General features: G+C 30.6%; 1 protein-coding gene across 7 annotated transcripts in view; it reads right to left on the bottom strand.

Annotated features, from left to right (window-relative positions):
* LOC131849410 (CUGBP Elav-like family member 2) overlaps window positions 1–17,651 on the bottom strand; it is a 409,465-nt gene that overhangs the window by 301,877 nt on the left and 89,937 nt on the right. For 2 of the 7 annotated variants that reach the window (XM_059199483.1, XM_059199480.1), the window contains exon 1: window positions 2,138–2,359. The exons of 4 other annotated variants lie outside the window; for them this stretch is intronic. The gene's annotated coding sequence lies outside the window, so the exon portion shown is untranslated. Of the gene's footprint in view, window positions 1–2,137; window positions 2,360–17,651 lie in introns of those variants that run through there. One more of the 7 variants, XM_059199482.1, reaches the window with a different exon arrangement.

A 17,651-nucleotide genomic window follows, 5' to 3' on the forward strand; every position in this document is an offset into this window, starting at 1 on the left:
CTACTCAAAATACCAGACCACGTCAAAGCTACTTACAATTGTCATTTGATAGTCATAGTATTCACATAAGAATGCATGCGGTATATTTCTAATATAATTAAATCAAGAAAGCAATGAGAAAAATAAATTATAACGTTGTATGCTAATAAACTAATTAAAAATTGAATGAAAACAACATAGAAATAAACGCTATCAATTCGGAAATTCAGTGATGAATTTTATTTTTCTTTCTTCCTTTTTCTTACCTTAATAATGTAACGAGATGCAAACAAAATTGCATGTCCTCCAACACCAATACTGCTTATCTATGAATTTATTTTGGTTTAGTCATTAAAGCCTAAAATTTACAAACAAAGAAACTTACTCTTACATGATCATTTATCCCTATTAAATAAAAGGAAGGATAATCTAAATAAAATAAACCTTTCATTTTCCGAAAATAAGCGTAGAGACGTAATTATAGTGAGAAGTATTACATATATAACCCAATACGTAGGCCATGACTTTCTCCATTAAAAATGCTACGTGTATGCCAAATTTCATCACTATTGTCTGAGTCAGTGACATGCCAAGAGGTGACAAACAAACAAATAAACTCACTTTCATGTTTATAGGCGTAAGTATTAAATATTATTATAACTCTGAAATACTGAAGAATTCGGTTTAGTAGCTTAGTACATTGCCAACTCTCAAGATTGATGTTCACATATACGTGTTTACAAGCAAATAAATATTTTATTAAAGTAGCTAATAACATGCGCATACTACGTAGTCTTGTAAATATCTTGTGACAACAGAAAATCTACTTCGGTGTGGTAAGTATTTCGAAATATCAAGTGGTAGGTACAATGTAACAAGTAATATTTACGATATTATATATTCGTGACCATTGAAATACTTGTAGGTACCTGTTACGAAGACGTAACAATGATTTATAACTATTATTTTCAAGCACAACAAAAGAAATTGTCAAACTTTACTTTTCGGAATTATTTCTTCTGGCTGTCTTCACACCAGATCCTTTACGAGTTTAATACTTTTATCTATCTCTTGAACTTGACGTTCTAGCGATAAGGCTGCCATTGTTGCCTCTGTATCTTATTGTGATTATTTTTTAATATTTGTATGAATATTATTATAGTTTCTGTAATTATTGTTTTTGTTCTGTGTAGGAACAGTAAAGATGTTTTCACTCATCAAATAACATACAATTTTTTATTGTATAATCAGTGACATATTTTTTATATATTCTTTATATATATATTTAACTCTGTATTATATTATATTCTATAATTGGGTTAATAAGTCAAAACTAATTCCATTAATATCTACATAATTGATACTCATTTTTGAGAATCTTCAGTCATAATAATGTTACAGATACAAAAGGTGGACGATCTTTTGTGTTTACAACATTGTTATAGCTAAGGACTTCTGGCTATTTGAAATATTTTTATGTTAATGGTAAAAAGTAATGGTATGAATTAATATCCTAAACATAAACATAATTTCGGAGTTTAATTAAAATTAGGTACATAGGATTACGTAGGATAATTGAATTCAAAAAGTGTCACGCGCAGATTTCCGTTAATTATTTGACATTATTGTATTACGTATTGATAAATATTCAAACGTAACTTTTCTCTTTTACTGTTTATTAGAAAGAAAATTATTTTCTATATCTATCTAACATTTAAGGACATATTATTAAATATCTGTAAATATATAAACAGTTAAGAATGTAGATAATTTATTACTTTACACGTATTTTTTGTGCTATTTACTGTTGTAATATTTTGTTTGTTGTATAATGAAAAATAGAACTATATTAATAAAACATCAATTATCTAACCATATATGTATATAAACCATTGGTGATATATTAAATAAATTCTAATGACATGATTAAAAATATATCACATTAAGAAACATATAAAACTGTCAAAATTTATTAAAATTAAAGAAAATTAGAATTTGAAAGACTAATATTAAGTCTAAAATGAGGGATACAGCGAACCATCTTGTTATCATAACGCATTACTTTTCACCTTACAAAAATATAAGAGATAACAACCACCAATTTACCTAAACAATACTGGAAGCCGACCAAATCTCAAATTAAGGAAGCAGCACTCACCATTCAAAATCTCTAAGCCGGCCATAGTGAAATTACACATTGTAATAATGTAGTTGAAACGTAGTAATATCGCAACGGGCCATCTTATTACCTATTACCACTAGAACTAATATTACCAATAAGAATATTGGTAATTTATGATTACCAACACTGCACTGTAACAACGCGTAGTACGTTACGCATGGCGATCTGGGCGGGCGGCAGAGTACGCTCACGCCGAAAGCTCCGGCAACACTGCCGCTGCCGTTCTGCCGCCCAACCAACCCCCGCCCGCCCCAGTATTTCTTTGTTTCGCATCCCCTCGCCATGTTAAACAAATCTCGAGTGCCGTGATCTCTCTTATCAATTGCCTCGATTCTAAAACCGAATGTGATAATTTCTTTGGTAACATTGATTATTTTGTTTCAGCGCGTGGGTTGTTTTCGTTTAAGCCTTTAAGTGAGCGTTCATTATGAAAGGGAAAGCTGTTAGTTCAGGTATATTAAGGTAATGAATATTTAACAAATGATTCTATAAAAGAATTTGAAAATGAAATTAGTGTAAAGTGTATCAATAGAGGACTTTTCTCATATACATTGTTATACACTCGTCTAATATACATGGACTAACGTTCTTTGTGCACATCTTTCTGATAAATAAAATAATATTGAGTTTACAACAATTAACATCATCATATTAAAAATATAAATTAAAAGTAAAATTAGATATATTTGAACTAGTTGACCCACACAACTTCGTCTGCATCACACTTACTTGACATTTATCATTATATTTCATATAAATATATAGTATCTACGTATTATTCTGATATATAAGCTATATTAGTCGTTCAGTAGATTTTGCGTTTATAATATTAGAAAGTTGCATTTGGTATATACTATAATAGATACTTAATGTTTTATAATCTAAGTTAATAATCTACATATTCTTATCCAATTCAGATAATCTGAATCGATGTGGAAATCATCACATGATTACATGAACCATGGCTACGGCATTATATAATATACTATAATAACCATATTGACTCTACATAACTGCGTTCAAACACAACCTTACAGAAACTTTACTAAAAGTTACACAAATCACAAATAAGATAATATTATATAGCACAAAGTTATTTACAATCCTTTCATTTGTCAAACTGCCTATAAATTAAAATTAAACACACCAGCAATTCAGAACTCCTTACCGAAAATATATATTAATATATATGATACTATAACGTATAAACATTAATACCAATTTGACCTACATTAATTATAATTAACTAAATGTTAAATAATATTTTGTTGTCTTTATTTGTTAAAAAAATAACATATATCCATCAAGATAGAATCTAATTTTACGTCAAACTTTATTAAATCCATTTATCTGCATAGTCTTGAGAAGCTAACGAATAGACAGACTTACAGACATACTTTGATTTTTATAATATTAGTATGGAAAATGAAATTATAATTAATTCGATAATTATTGAACCAGTGATGTTTATTAAAATAATCACATAAATTCGCGTACTACAGGTAACGTATAACGTATTACTTTATTAAATTCGCATCAGTTAATTGAATAACGATGCTTTCCGTAACGTTAGTTCCAGCTTTCGGATAATTGGTATTAGCTACGTCATGTTGTAGCTTTATTTCGTATATGGCATTCATTGTGTTTAGTTTTATTACAAAAAATGAATTGCCTTATCGTCGAATTGTTTATTTTCTTGACTATTATTATTTTAAGTTGTGAAAAAAGTATATTATATGTTTTGAAGTTAGATTTTCTATGTCCATCCACATAATATATTTTATCTTCTCGTCAAAGTTCTTTGACACGTTAGTTTATACTTTATATTTATAACTCTCTACTGTTTATAACTCATTTTCCGTGATTTTACTGCGTTTTTTAGATAAAATTCTATCCTTGGAATATCTGCACGTCAAATTTCATTTAGATCCGTGCAACCGTCAACTAGTAACAAACAAACATACACATTTTCATATTTATAATAGTATGAACGTATTTTATATACTATGTATTACAAATACATACAATAATATTTTAAGATATAAAAGAAAGAGCGGTATTTTCATTGATTTTTCATACTGTCAGTTACATTATTTGATTGTATTTATTTTTAGTGCAATAAATCTTGGCTCAAAGATCACAAGTTGTTTATTATAGCCTGTATAAATATTATCCGTGCTAGAAATAGAAAGCACATCTGAAAAAACTTTACGTTGCGTCTACAATGTATCGCGTTAAAAGCTCTACAAAGTACGGATTTATTATTTTACATGATTTTTAAGTATCAAACATAACCCACAGAGGGCGAGTTTAGAAACACTCGGCAACACAGACAATTATCTCATACATATATATGCAAGACGAATATTTTATTCTTTATTAAGAAATACAAGTAAAATAGGCAACACTAAGAGAACAATAATAATATATTAATAATCTCAGGACAATTCAAGTTAAGCTAGCTAAAGCTTGTGTTGTGGGTATAACTGATACAAATACATAGACATACTTACTTACAAAACACCCAGACTGATACAAACAATCATACTTATGAATACAAATGTTTGTGCAAAGAATCAAACCCGCGACCATCGGAAGTGAGGTGGTGTGTTAAACCGCTTGACCTTAACCGTAGTTGGCCAAGTTACTTATATTTGACGTTAAAAATAAAAATTTTGCTTAACAGTAACATAATTTTATATTTCTTGTATCTATTATAATTAAATTCCAGAGGTAAACATAAATATTTGTATATCAATCTGTTCAAACGATTTTTCTTGGAATTATTATCTTTATGACAGTTTGTTTAAATGAGCGACATGTCAAAAACATTTAAGGAATTTTGATGAGGTTTCGCCTACCAGCTGTTCCCAGAGGTTCGTACTCTTATTTCCTTTAATATAAATAAATATATAACCTATGTTTGACCTCGTGATACAAATTATTACAAACAAATCATTGTGATCTGTTTAGGCTTTAAGTAGTGAAAAGATAACAAACGGACAGACAAACACTTTAAAATTTCTATTATTAAATACAGATTTCAAACGAAGTCTAAAATTGAAATCAATTATATGAAGACTCTAAAGTTCTTTCTCGTGAATTGGTATTCTTATTAAGTGAAAATGTAAGGGTTCAGTATACATTTTATCTATGGCATCCTTACAAATATCAGGCAGTGTGATTATTTTACTCAAAGGTTTCTACTCTCAGTATTCTGTTATTACATAACGTTGTTTATTTCGGCGAAAAACATGGAGGTTTCCCATTTTAACACTATTTTTGTGTATATACAACTTAATACTCATATCATTGGAATTTGAACACATTGGCTCTAATATTTTTACAATGCCTTTTTACTGTTGTATTAGTCAATTAATATTTATTTATTTAATAATTTATTCATTAAAGCTTCGCATTTATTATATCTTATATATATATAGATATAAAATTCTTGTGTCACAATGACAGTTATCATACTCCTCCGAAACGGCTTGTACGATTTTTATGAAATTTTATATGCATGTTTAGTAGGTCTGAGAATCGGCTACTAACATTTTATTTTTTGTAAAATTTTTATTATTTTATGATTTCGCATTAAAAATAGACACAACTAAAAATTTTCACTCCTCTACCACTAACTATTTATTTTATATGGCATAACAACGTTTATGTGGTCAGATTTTTATAAATATATATATTTTTTTTGTAATTTATATAAATTGTTTTATAGTAGAAATATATACAACATGTCCTGATAAATTAACATAGCTGAATGAAATATAACACCGGTATCAGTGTGATTCATGTCGGAAAGAAAATATTTACAGTTTATTGGCGTTAAGGTTTGTGTATACGGGTATAGAACTATAAATTTTATAATCGTACAAAACACATACCTTCTTATTCCAAACATTCTGCTTTATGTTTTAGCTCACAATACAATTAATTAAATACGGAATGAAAAAATACTCGTACTTACGGAAACCGTTGATAAAACCCTAAGAATGAACCTGACATAATATACAAAGTACAATTTGTGTTACATTTATGACATCCTTCATGGTGCAGTGGTTTATAGTAAACTGTGAGATTATGCTGAGTGACTCTTTCATCGTCATTATCGATTTTTAAAAATCCATACAACACATGCTACTATGTACTTTATGAACAGAAGTTACAAACTCTGTATAACTTCTTTTATTTATTTATTCTTCTATTTATTTTCTTAATTGCACTATCAAAACATTTATACATTTGGCGACCTTAATACCATACAGCAAATGGTTAAATGATAGTTCTTTACCATCTAACTATTGGGTAAAAACAGAAATCAGTTGAAGGACTATGGTAGGAATAAGCATTTAGGTATTTGTCTATAAATAAAGACACACTTTTAGTATTTGCCTACAAAGAAATTACTATATTCTCTATATTTATATCTAATAGATTTGATGGTAAACAACTTTGTTTTCCGGGTTTATTAAAATAAGAAATGTTTTTAATTTTGTGTTCGGTAATTGTAATTATCATAATTACATAGTATAAAACAAAGTCGCTGTCGCTGTCTGCCCCTATGTATGCTTAAATCTTTCAAAGATTATTATTAGACTTTATTAGACTACGCAACGGACTTTTTTATAGATAGAGTGATTGTAAAGGAAGGTTTATATATAAAATACATGTACATCCGTGCGAAACCGGGCAGAGTAGCTAGTTATTAATATAACAAACGTTCATAAGGTTCATAAGTAGATGTAACTCAATTTTCACAATTTCCATTAATATAAACAATTATATAGAGTATCTCAATTTAAATTAACTTAAGTATGTATGTGTCTATTATACAAGTACTTAGCAGTTTACGGGAGAGATAATGTAATATAGTACATAATATATGTATACAATATTGGGGTATAGCACATATATTAACCATCAGTAAAAACATGTTTAACTGATCTGCCTTTGAACGGACTTTGTTATGGTTTTTTTGAAGAATTACCTACATTATTATTATTTTATGTTATATAATTTTTCAAAAAAACCGTAACATAGACCGTTCATGTCTAATATATCTTCCATTTCATATTGTAGATTTGTAGATAAAAAACCGTAACAAGTCCGATGCGTGGTTTGGACGTAGAATAATAAGCAAAAAATAAACAGACACTAACAAAGACTTCGTTTTATTTTATTCAGAAATTTACGAGAACATAATATACAAATGTGTACCCATATACATGTCTAAATGATTTCAAAAAACCGTACAAATTTGTGTGGTTTAGAAGTAGTACAACAAGTAGAAAAAAATATAGATCCTAACAGAGATTTTGCTTTATTGTATTCAGATATTTACGAGAAAATAATATGTTCTGGGTTATTCATTTATATCTTTTAAATGAATAAATGATTACGTAGATTTATGTTTTTTATTGCCATCCATAAAATATAATTTAAGTTTTATGCATTACAAAAACCAGTATCAACATAGTATCTATAAACCTAATTGAACTTTGTGACGATGTTTAATAAGAGTCATTTGTGAATGTAGACAAAATGACAGTGAACGCTGCAAAACTGTCTGTCACTCGGCAAACGCTTGACGCCGCGACAATTGCTCGTGTCGCCCGCTTTAATCAAGGGTTCTGTGTGTGCAATTATAAAAGCGAATTTTACATAATGATCAATGTCGCGTCGGCAATATTTATAATGAGGTGGGGTGAATATTTCCCCCTTCCTGTCACATCTTGATGAAAGGGAAGAAAATATTTCATGTAATATAGATTTTTTTAAGTTAATCAGTATTTGAAGGGTTAAAAACAGTACCTGTAAAGAAGAGATTCAAATATTTTGAATATGAAAAAATAAGACATATTACTAATAATCTACGACTATATATCATTTATGATTTGAAATAAGAACATATCGCTTATAATATTATGAATATATTTATAACAATAATTAAAACTATCTGGATTAAAAAAAATATTTCTAATAAAAAAGATGGTAGTGTCGAATATTCATACTCAGATTTCCAAGAAATTATTTTAAACTTACAAAATTAGAATACTACATTCTGTTTCTACACATGAACCCTAACTTTGCATTCTTATCTTTGGTTATAGATACTGCACTTTTAATATATTACGATGATGTATTAAAAGGAATCCTGTCCAATATTATAACTTAGAACTTGAGTTTGTTCATTACACTTTCACGCCTAAACGTCTTAACTAATTAAATCATTACAAAATTTAGGATAGAGGAGGACTAATGTCCTTACTTATTATTAATATGTTAAATTTTGTCTGATTTGTCTGAGAATTATCTGAGGCAAACATAGATGTACCAAGTTTTGGACAAAATCTAATTCGTCAGGTAATTACTTAGTTAGTTTTCATAAACAGCCTAAGATTAACATCGATGATCTAGCGGCTTAGCTTACTGCCTTACTTTCCGATAGTCGTGGGTTCGATCCTCGCACGGTGCTAACATTTGTATTCATAAGTATAATTGTTTATTTTGGTCTGGGTATTTTCATGTATATTATGGGTATATTTACAAATATAAATATTTAAGTATTTATGTGGGTGGTCTGAAAAGTTTCCGACGTAACAATGGTTTATAGGAGGAACCAAGACATTTATTATGATAAATTCAAGAAATTAACGTTCGCAAACTTGAAATTTTGTTGTTCTAATATAATAATATATTATAATGTCAATATTCTCTTCGTTCATCAGTTTATATAATATAATTGCGGAGGTAGTAGTATGCTATGTTTGATATCCCAATATTATATATTGGAGTGTAAGTTTGTTTGTTACGCTGTCACGGCGCAAGGGCTTAACAATCTTATAAACCATAAGTATAGTTAGAACGGCAATTTACATATAAAATAATATAACTAATGTCGGTATATATATAACAGTTGTATCAGTTGTCTAATGACCATAACTCAGGTCTGCTCAGCTTGGGACAAGATGGCGCTATGTGGATTGTCCAGTTTCACTTATTATTATGACTATAAATATCTAGTTTATAGGTTACTTAGCAATTAAACGGCAAGACTTAACCTGAGAGTTAACTCAGAAATCTTTTAAAGAATTTTTGTTATACGATTTATTTTTCAAATAAACCGTAGTCTTTATTATGTAAAATATCTTATCTTAAATATTTAAATAAGGCACTTTCGTTCCATGTCCCGTAGGCGTGGCAAGCCCTGTATATTTCATATTCACATTCATTATAATGTGTATAATCCAAGTATTTTTCTTTGTTACCTGTTGGCAAAGAATTTTTTACATATTTTCTCTAGTTTGAAATTCTCTTTACGTGATACCTAAATGCCTATCGTAACTTCAAAAATATAATGTTTAACGGGCTTTAGGAATTTTAGGAATAAGGACCAAAGGTTCAGTTTATACCTGTATCTAAGGAATAAGAACAATGTATGACGTACATAATTCTAAAATTGTTTGAAATAATGAAATAGATAGGTCCTTTATATTTTTAAAGACAACCAGTGTTTATCTGGAAACACGTTGCGATTAATTTTGGTAAAAATATGGACTTTGTTATTTTACATTAGCTAACTAGCTAAAACTAGCCCATGGTATTCTCTCCCTGAATTATGATACCTATATGTTATCCTAGAATATTTATTGTCAATTTATCGGTTATAGACTTTCATATTTAAAAATTTAACAATTCGCACTATTCGATAATAATATATTATCTCCATCTACGCCTCCATCTATACAGATTATAACAAAATCCTTGCCGTGACTGCCTGTACGGTCACCGTAACTTTAAACACTACTGAATGGATTTTCGTCATTAGATAATGTAAATGACATTTATTGAACAACATCAAATAATTACATACATTTTTCAATCAAAACTGTTATTTGTTTTTAAAATTTTTTGTGTAATTTATGAAGATTTTGTGTAAATTTATTGTAATACTCATGCATCTCCGCGGAGGAATGCTAGTTAGATATACAACATAGATCCCCATAAGCTCCATATGATTAGAGTGTAAATATTACTACGACCTCGATCTCCAGGCGTCATTATTGTCGTTCGTGCATTGTCAACCTAAAACGAACTTGTCTGTGACCATTCATTTGTTAATAACAGGAATCTCCGTTTATGTCGGTTCTCACGTTAAATACCACTAATAACAACACACTGTCACATATTATACTGCACGCTGTACATTAGCCGCAACGACAGGTGGCACAGATCTCAGTTGTCGTGGAAACGATGCGACGCGCCGATGAATAATACATCACGCGACCGATCGTATGGTCGTCGCGAGCGGGTGTTATTTGTTAACCCTCTGTGTGCCGTGTATTTCCCTTTGTGATACAAAGCTGATGCGATCATACCGTAAGGTATTACCAGTTATGTTTTGGAATCGAACGATTTTAAATATTGAAGTAAGGTGGACAAATAAAATATTAAATTTTATATTTTAATTTTTTTCATATATTTTGTCGTGGAGATATTTGGGGGAGGCCTTTGTTCAGCAGTGGCCATGTTCCGGGGTAAAATGAATGAATGACTTTGCTCAAAGTCATTTGCGTTTGTCTCAATTATCATCCACTACGTCGCTTACATTGTAAGGTGTTTTTGTGTCTTTGTGGGCAATCAGTGAAATTACATGCTACACAGGTAGAGCTCTTCCTTGTGGTAACTCATGAATGCCACAGAATGTATAACGTAGGTGCTACCTGTCATATATTTAACGATTACAATTTACCATCACGTGGTATACCATCTTGATTGCCGTTGAAAACAAAAACGGTGAACAAGAAAAAAGTGAACAAGTCCTTCACATCAGACTTCAAAACTCGAGACCGATCTCTATTCTCAACAAACTTAAATGACCACCCTGATCATAGTAGGCAAATATGCCCTGAATTTCATGCCTTGTAATGGGATGTCAGTATGGTATTGTGGTTACGTTACCCACAATGTTATCATTCAACGAATGTCTTTGGCTGTCTCTCAGGATTAAAGTCTTAAAATAATTGTATAACATACTGCTCACTATTATGTCCTGATACAATATATCTTCAAATCAAATGTCATTGGGATTTAGCAATAACAAATTATGTCGATAATAATGAGACAAACAAACAATACTATAAACTTTTTTTATATTATTAGTACAGACTAGTCATTATTCGCTACTTCGTTTACTTTATTAGGATATAAGATAGCCTATGTATGTCCTCATGATATAATCCATTATCAAGTCTCATTTATAATATTACTATGAAATCATCATTAAATGTTAGAATATCTACGCTAAAAACTATACAAAGACACCGATATCGTTAGGTACATGCCGCCTAATTTGTACGAGATTATTGTGAAATACTATTATAGATGAACCAACAATTTCAAATAGATATACCGCCGCCCTCGCAATCCAATGCCTCTTGAACACCAGAGGGGCAATTGTATTTGCGACCAGGTGTCGAGCTGCAGGCTTAATTAATCTGGCCATGTTACAGTTGACACGCAATGGCGGTTGCAAGCGTTGCTAGGCAACGGGACGCTTTGATGTGTGCCACCCGCCGCGTGGCTACCTTCTACCCACTCGATATCGAATGCGTTGCTCATTATATTCCCGCATTTTAAGGGTTGATTGAATAACATTGAAGAACAGACTTGGAAAAATTATATCTTTGATAATAGCCAAGTGTTTCCATATAATATTAAAGAACGAATCAATAAAAACGTTTATTGAAATTACAGACCATCTTTTATTAAATAGTATTAGAAATACAGTTTTTTAAAATAGAAACGATTACTTATTAGACTTCATAACAATAATTAGAAAAGTTATTATCAAAATAAATTCAGTAAAAACGAAGATATCGCGTAATGCATGCACAAAACTCCCTTTTAGATATTATTTTTGTTCTACTTTTTTTTTTAATATTCCTTCACAATAAACTGGTAAGCAGAGCTTGTATTATGGGTAGGTACTGGACAATTGATATAAATACTTATTTTTTTTGTAATTACATATATAATATACATAGAAATCGACCGATACAAATGTTTGTACCGAGCGAGGAATCTAACCCGTAACCATCGGAAGAAAAGCAGTGTCCTATACCACTAGACTACGAAAGCCGTTAATGAAACCAAAACGTATGCTAAAATAAAGATAAGTTATGTGATTTAAGTATTGATAATACATTACTGATAATGCATTGGAAAACTTTGCAACAACCCCTTTTCTTCATAAAAACAAGTTTCTGAATACTGTGACAGGTTAATTTATGCTACCACACCGCAACGCTTAACCAGCAGGGCTTTGATTGAAAGCGGTAAGCTTGGAAGTGACTATTTCATTTTAAGAAATCACACTGTTATTAATATAATGGTGATGTAGGATGATAATTATTAAATTAATATTAATAATATTATTAAAAATTTAATTTTTGTTCCCTGAGAAATACAACCCCGGATTCTTCAAGTCTATGGTGAATAGATATCTTCTGGGTAAGCGCGACATCTTAGGTCTTGCCATCATTTACCATCAAATGAGGTAAGACCAAGCGCAATCCCATTATTAATAAAAATTAAAAAATAAAATAAGATGTAATAAGATTTACTTCGTTTATAAATAGATATATTTACTCTGTTCGGTAAATGATGTCTTAGGTTTTTAGAATCTAAATAGTAATAATAACACAGGACTTTACATAACGCTATGTCCCAAACTAAGCATAGTTTATGTTGTTGGTACTAAACAACTGTGCGATATCCTTGAATATATTTATTTTTGTAAATGCATTCTTATGAATGGGAAATACCCAGATCAGTATACTCATGAAGACAAATGTTTGCACCATACGAGAAATCGAACTCGTGACTATCGTAGGTAAGGCGCTGTGCTAAACCTCTAGACCACCGACGACGACAAGTGGATAGCTTCGGTAGAAAATATTAACATTTTTGATAGAAACGTGTCGCCTCTGTGAGTTAAAAGTATTTCTGAACATAGATAATAAATATATACATAACCAATTTTACTTACTGATTCGACTATGATCTATTGGGTAGTGCATTGCGAAACAAACCTGTAACAAAAAACAAAATAAAATGGTCAAATTTTTGTAATCGAAATAATTTGAATTACAAGTTATTGCAATTTATCTATATGTATCGTGACTTTTAGAGTATTGTAAAATAATAATATAGGTATAACGATTGTCTAAATAGATTCATTGTATAATAATATATAAATTAATTGTATCTACTGATATAAGAATTTATAAACGAATATTACCTATTAATTTACATCTTGTTGATTGTAAGAAATTCCTTAAAACCATACAACACCCTATTTGTTTTATGGGTTATAAACAATTCTTTTTATTTTTTCTACAGAGAATGAAGAGCCACATTATTGTACCTTATTTCAAGTGAAATTGTAAGTTTAAGTAGAAACTTATAATTTCTTATATTAAATTAATCACTCTAAATAATATACTGCGTTACTGAAAATAAAATTGAGATATGAACTTTATTGTTAAAACTTTAAAGTCGAATTAATAAAAAAGATTAATTAATAAAAGGAACCAGAATAATATACTTTACCGAAACAGAATAGAGTTAATTATGTGTAAAAAGAGGTAGTCGTCTAACATTGTTATCTTGTACCGGCCTTTGTGTCTTGAGAGGATTTTTTTTGAGACGAGTGCAAAGGACACTCCGAAGCCTTACGATGGACTTAAAGAACGACTGAGTGCAATTTACGCTTGACGAACACAGCTATAGAGTAAGACATCTCAAAGTTTTTCGCTCTTCACATAAGACGTTCTAGGGGATACTTGATAGAAAGTAAACTGGTAACTATACATATAATAAAATTGTTAGCAATATTGAAATAACCGTATTTCAATACATGCAGTACATACACCAAAATACCAGCTTTTACAATTGTCTTGTCTGTCTGTTTGTTCCGGCTAATCTCTGAAACGGATGGACCGATTTTGACGGGACTTTTTTGGTAGGTAGCCGATGTAATAAGGGTTAACTCAGGCTAAAATAGCCTGAGTATTTTAGAAAAATAAAGTTAAATTCCACACGTACGAAGCTGCGGGAACAGCTAGGTAATAATAAATTATAACTTAGAAATAAATTACTAATGTTACAATATTTTTAGAAGCATTTTTATAAATCACTTGATGGAAAATAAACAAGTGTGTGATGTCTTTGTAGTTACGTTTATTTATGAATAATTAATTGTAATAAATAAATAAATTACTTTTTACAATATTTTTATGTGTATTTTTATTAAGCACTAATGCAAGGAGTCTATAATATTTATACGAATAGAACAACCATTTTGATATTTAAAGAGGATTTAGTTATACATGCTAATATCATAATAGGGATGTCAAATATTAATTCATTATCAAAGCAGGCACTTTAAAAAATACCTTCATTATTCACCGATAGAGCCAGTGATAGCTTGTCAATGTGTACTATGTACAAAGTACGCACCTATTACAGCTATCAATCAGCTTTTCTTGTAAGGTGTGTTTCGGTTGAATAGTGTAGTGAGATATGAAGTAACAGGATATGGAGCTATAGTATCTTTATATCATGTTATAGAATAGGTAATACAAAAAAAATATAAAAAGGAGAGGAAAAAAAAGGAGAAGGAAGGGAAAAAAAAAAAGAAAGAAAAAAGGGGAAAGGGAAGTGAAAAAGGGAAAAAAAAAAAAAAAATTGCCGAATTACGACAAAAAGTGAACTGTGAAATTAAACAATCAATAATTAAACAAAACCTGGACTATAACAAATAGTGAACTTTGAAAATAGTGTTAGAATAAGATTTCATATAATTGTATATGCAGTGTAAGAATTCATAATGTGTATTGTTACATTATGAATTCTTACATTGCACAATGTAATGAAAACTGTGAAATTAGTAGTAGTGTAAGATTTATATAATTGTATATGCATATTGATAAATCTAATCTTCCAAATAAAGATGGGTGACACTGCATGTTGTCAACTCACCCGGCCGGCCAGCGGTGGTTCTGGGCCAGACGGATAAGGTCTGCCTCGGTGTCACTGTTAGGCAAATTGTAACATCTCGGCTGGAGTTGTACAAAAATGGAAATTAAATAAATATAATAATATTAAAGTAAATTAAAAAAGGCACGGACGAATATGTCTGTGGAAAAATGTATTTAAATATAAAAAAAAAAAAAAAATAGGTAATACATGAAAGGTACCACAGGCGTTAAATTACGATATGATGTCTGTGGTGCTCTTTATATATGTATATGCCGACAGTTGCTACTTACCATCATATGTACAATTAGGAAAAATTACGGGATCTTACCACGTTTTATTAATTTTAATCAAGAAGTCGGTTATAGGTTCTCTAATGCTTGTAATCCAGTCATTGGCTTAATTAAACAAAAACAAACATTGTGATTAGAAAGTGTAATAACTGTACGTGAAGATACTGTGAGTATAGTTTGCCAAGATGACTATCGAGCGAGTTTCAATAGCTAAAAATTAATACGTGTGAAGGTAGACGAATATGTCTGCCCATAAAATGTTTTGATTACCCGCTGCTCTTTAGTTTACCCGCGATCATGGCAGTCGAAACACTGCCGAAACATCGGAAACTCAATAACTGCAAAAATAACGTTGTAACAATCGGTGAATTTTCCTAATTGTATGTATAAATAATAACCGCTACAAATTTGAAATAGTATATACCATATAATAATAATAATATTAATTTCAGGACAATTTACACAGCGCCGTTTAGACCCAAGTTAATCTAAACTAAAGCTTGTGTTATGGGTACTAAATAACTGATACAAATACATAGATACATTTTTTTTCGTAAATATATACACATTATAAATAAGAAACAACTAGATCGATACAAACAATCATACTCATGAATACAAATATTTGTGCCATTCGAGGAATCGAACCCGCGACCATCGGAAGTAAGGCGATGTGCTAAAATGCTAGTCCACCGAGGTCGTAATATGGGCCAGTATTGTTACATAAAAAAAAATGGAAACATTGCGTTTCCAATCAAAGGCAAAGCTAGGTATAACTTCAATTTCGCAATGGTTTTAGCCTGTCTCTGACCTGTGACTAATGTTCCCGGATCAGATCCGGGTGTGTGCGACACGAATGCACATTTAATTACTCAACGGCTTCTATTGGATCACTAATGTGTCACGCGTAGTTTAAAAATAAAGAGCGGTAGCTTCATTGTGTTCAAAACTCTATAAATAAAAGAAAATTTTATAATTTAATATCTAATAATATAAAATTTAATAAAACATAAATATGTACTACACAGCAACATTACTATCCGAAAATTAAATGACGGAAGTAGGTGTAGAACATCTTATCTACTGTTAATTTGTTTTTTGGTAAGGAATAGTGTTATTAAATGAAACTGTGACCTCTTCTCATGAAGCGTTTATTGCAACAACTTAACGTTTTTGAATTACATAGGGGTGGAGTATCCACCCTTTTTATTGGTGTTCATATATGTCGCGTGATGAGCGGTGCTTGTCACTGGTCTATTGACTGATGCCGTCATCGCTAGGTTTGACGTCGACCAGTGGTGGTTGAGGATGGCGCCTGTGGCTTTGAGCATTATACTGCTCACAGCAGATTTGCTACTACTGTTTTAACATCTACTATAGTGAATTTAATATATGGAAGGACATTTAACACATGGGGGAATGGAATTGTTACTATGTAATATGAACTAATAATCCCATTGCTAGCAATATACCAAGTCAGGTTGACTGCCACGTGGTTCCCCCTGAAATCATCGTGATAAATTCATGATGAATTTACCACGATGGACTAACTGACCAAACCTCATGCTCATCTTATCAACTTTTACTGGTGCCCCGTCAGCGTAAACTGTTACCGCAGATATGTAACACTTTTCCATTATCATCTATAAGAAAAAAAATACATACTTATTGATTGCTTGTAGCTACTAGCCTTCTCTACTACTAGGTACTCTACTTACTAGGTACCTGCCTTCTCCTCTAAACACTGGGACTCAAGTTTATTATTTTGACTCTAATCAATTTACGCTACTTGACAGCGCATTTATAAATATTTGTATAATGACTGCGGTAAACAAAATATACCTACTAAAATCTTTATATTTCTTAAAAATAACTATGAGTATCTAAATTAATTTAAAAAAAATTTCAAAAGTTTTCTTGTTTCAAAATTATTGGGTATTTGATATGGAGGATAATATGGAGTAGAAATATTTAGACTACTGCATGATCGATTTATACTGGTGGACAATATTCGACGAATAAAACGCGCAGTGTCCATAACGTTGCCGGGAACAGTACGCGCCGACAAGAGTGATTGATGAGCGTCGATCGATTACGAACGGACGCCTCGTTGTCAATGTTATTCGATTTCTGGATGGAAA

The sequence above is a fragment of the Achroia grisella genome, unplaced genomic scaffold (assembly GCF_030625045.1).
Source record: "Achroia grisella isolate CSIRO2021 unplaced genomic scaffold, CSIRO_AGI_Agris_v1 utg642, whole genome shotgun sequence".
In the NCBI taxonomy this organism is placed as follows: domain Eukaryota; kingdom Metazoa; phylum Arthropoda; class Insecta; order Lepidoptera; family Pyralidae; genus Achroia; species Achroia grisella.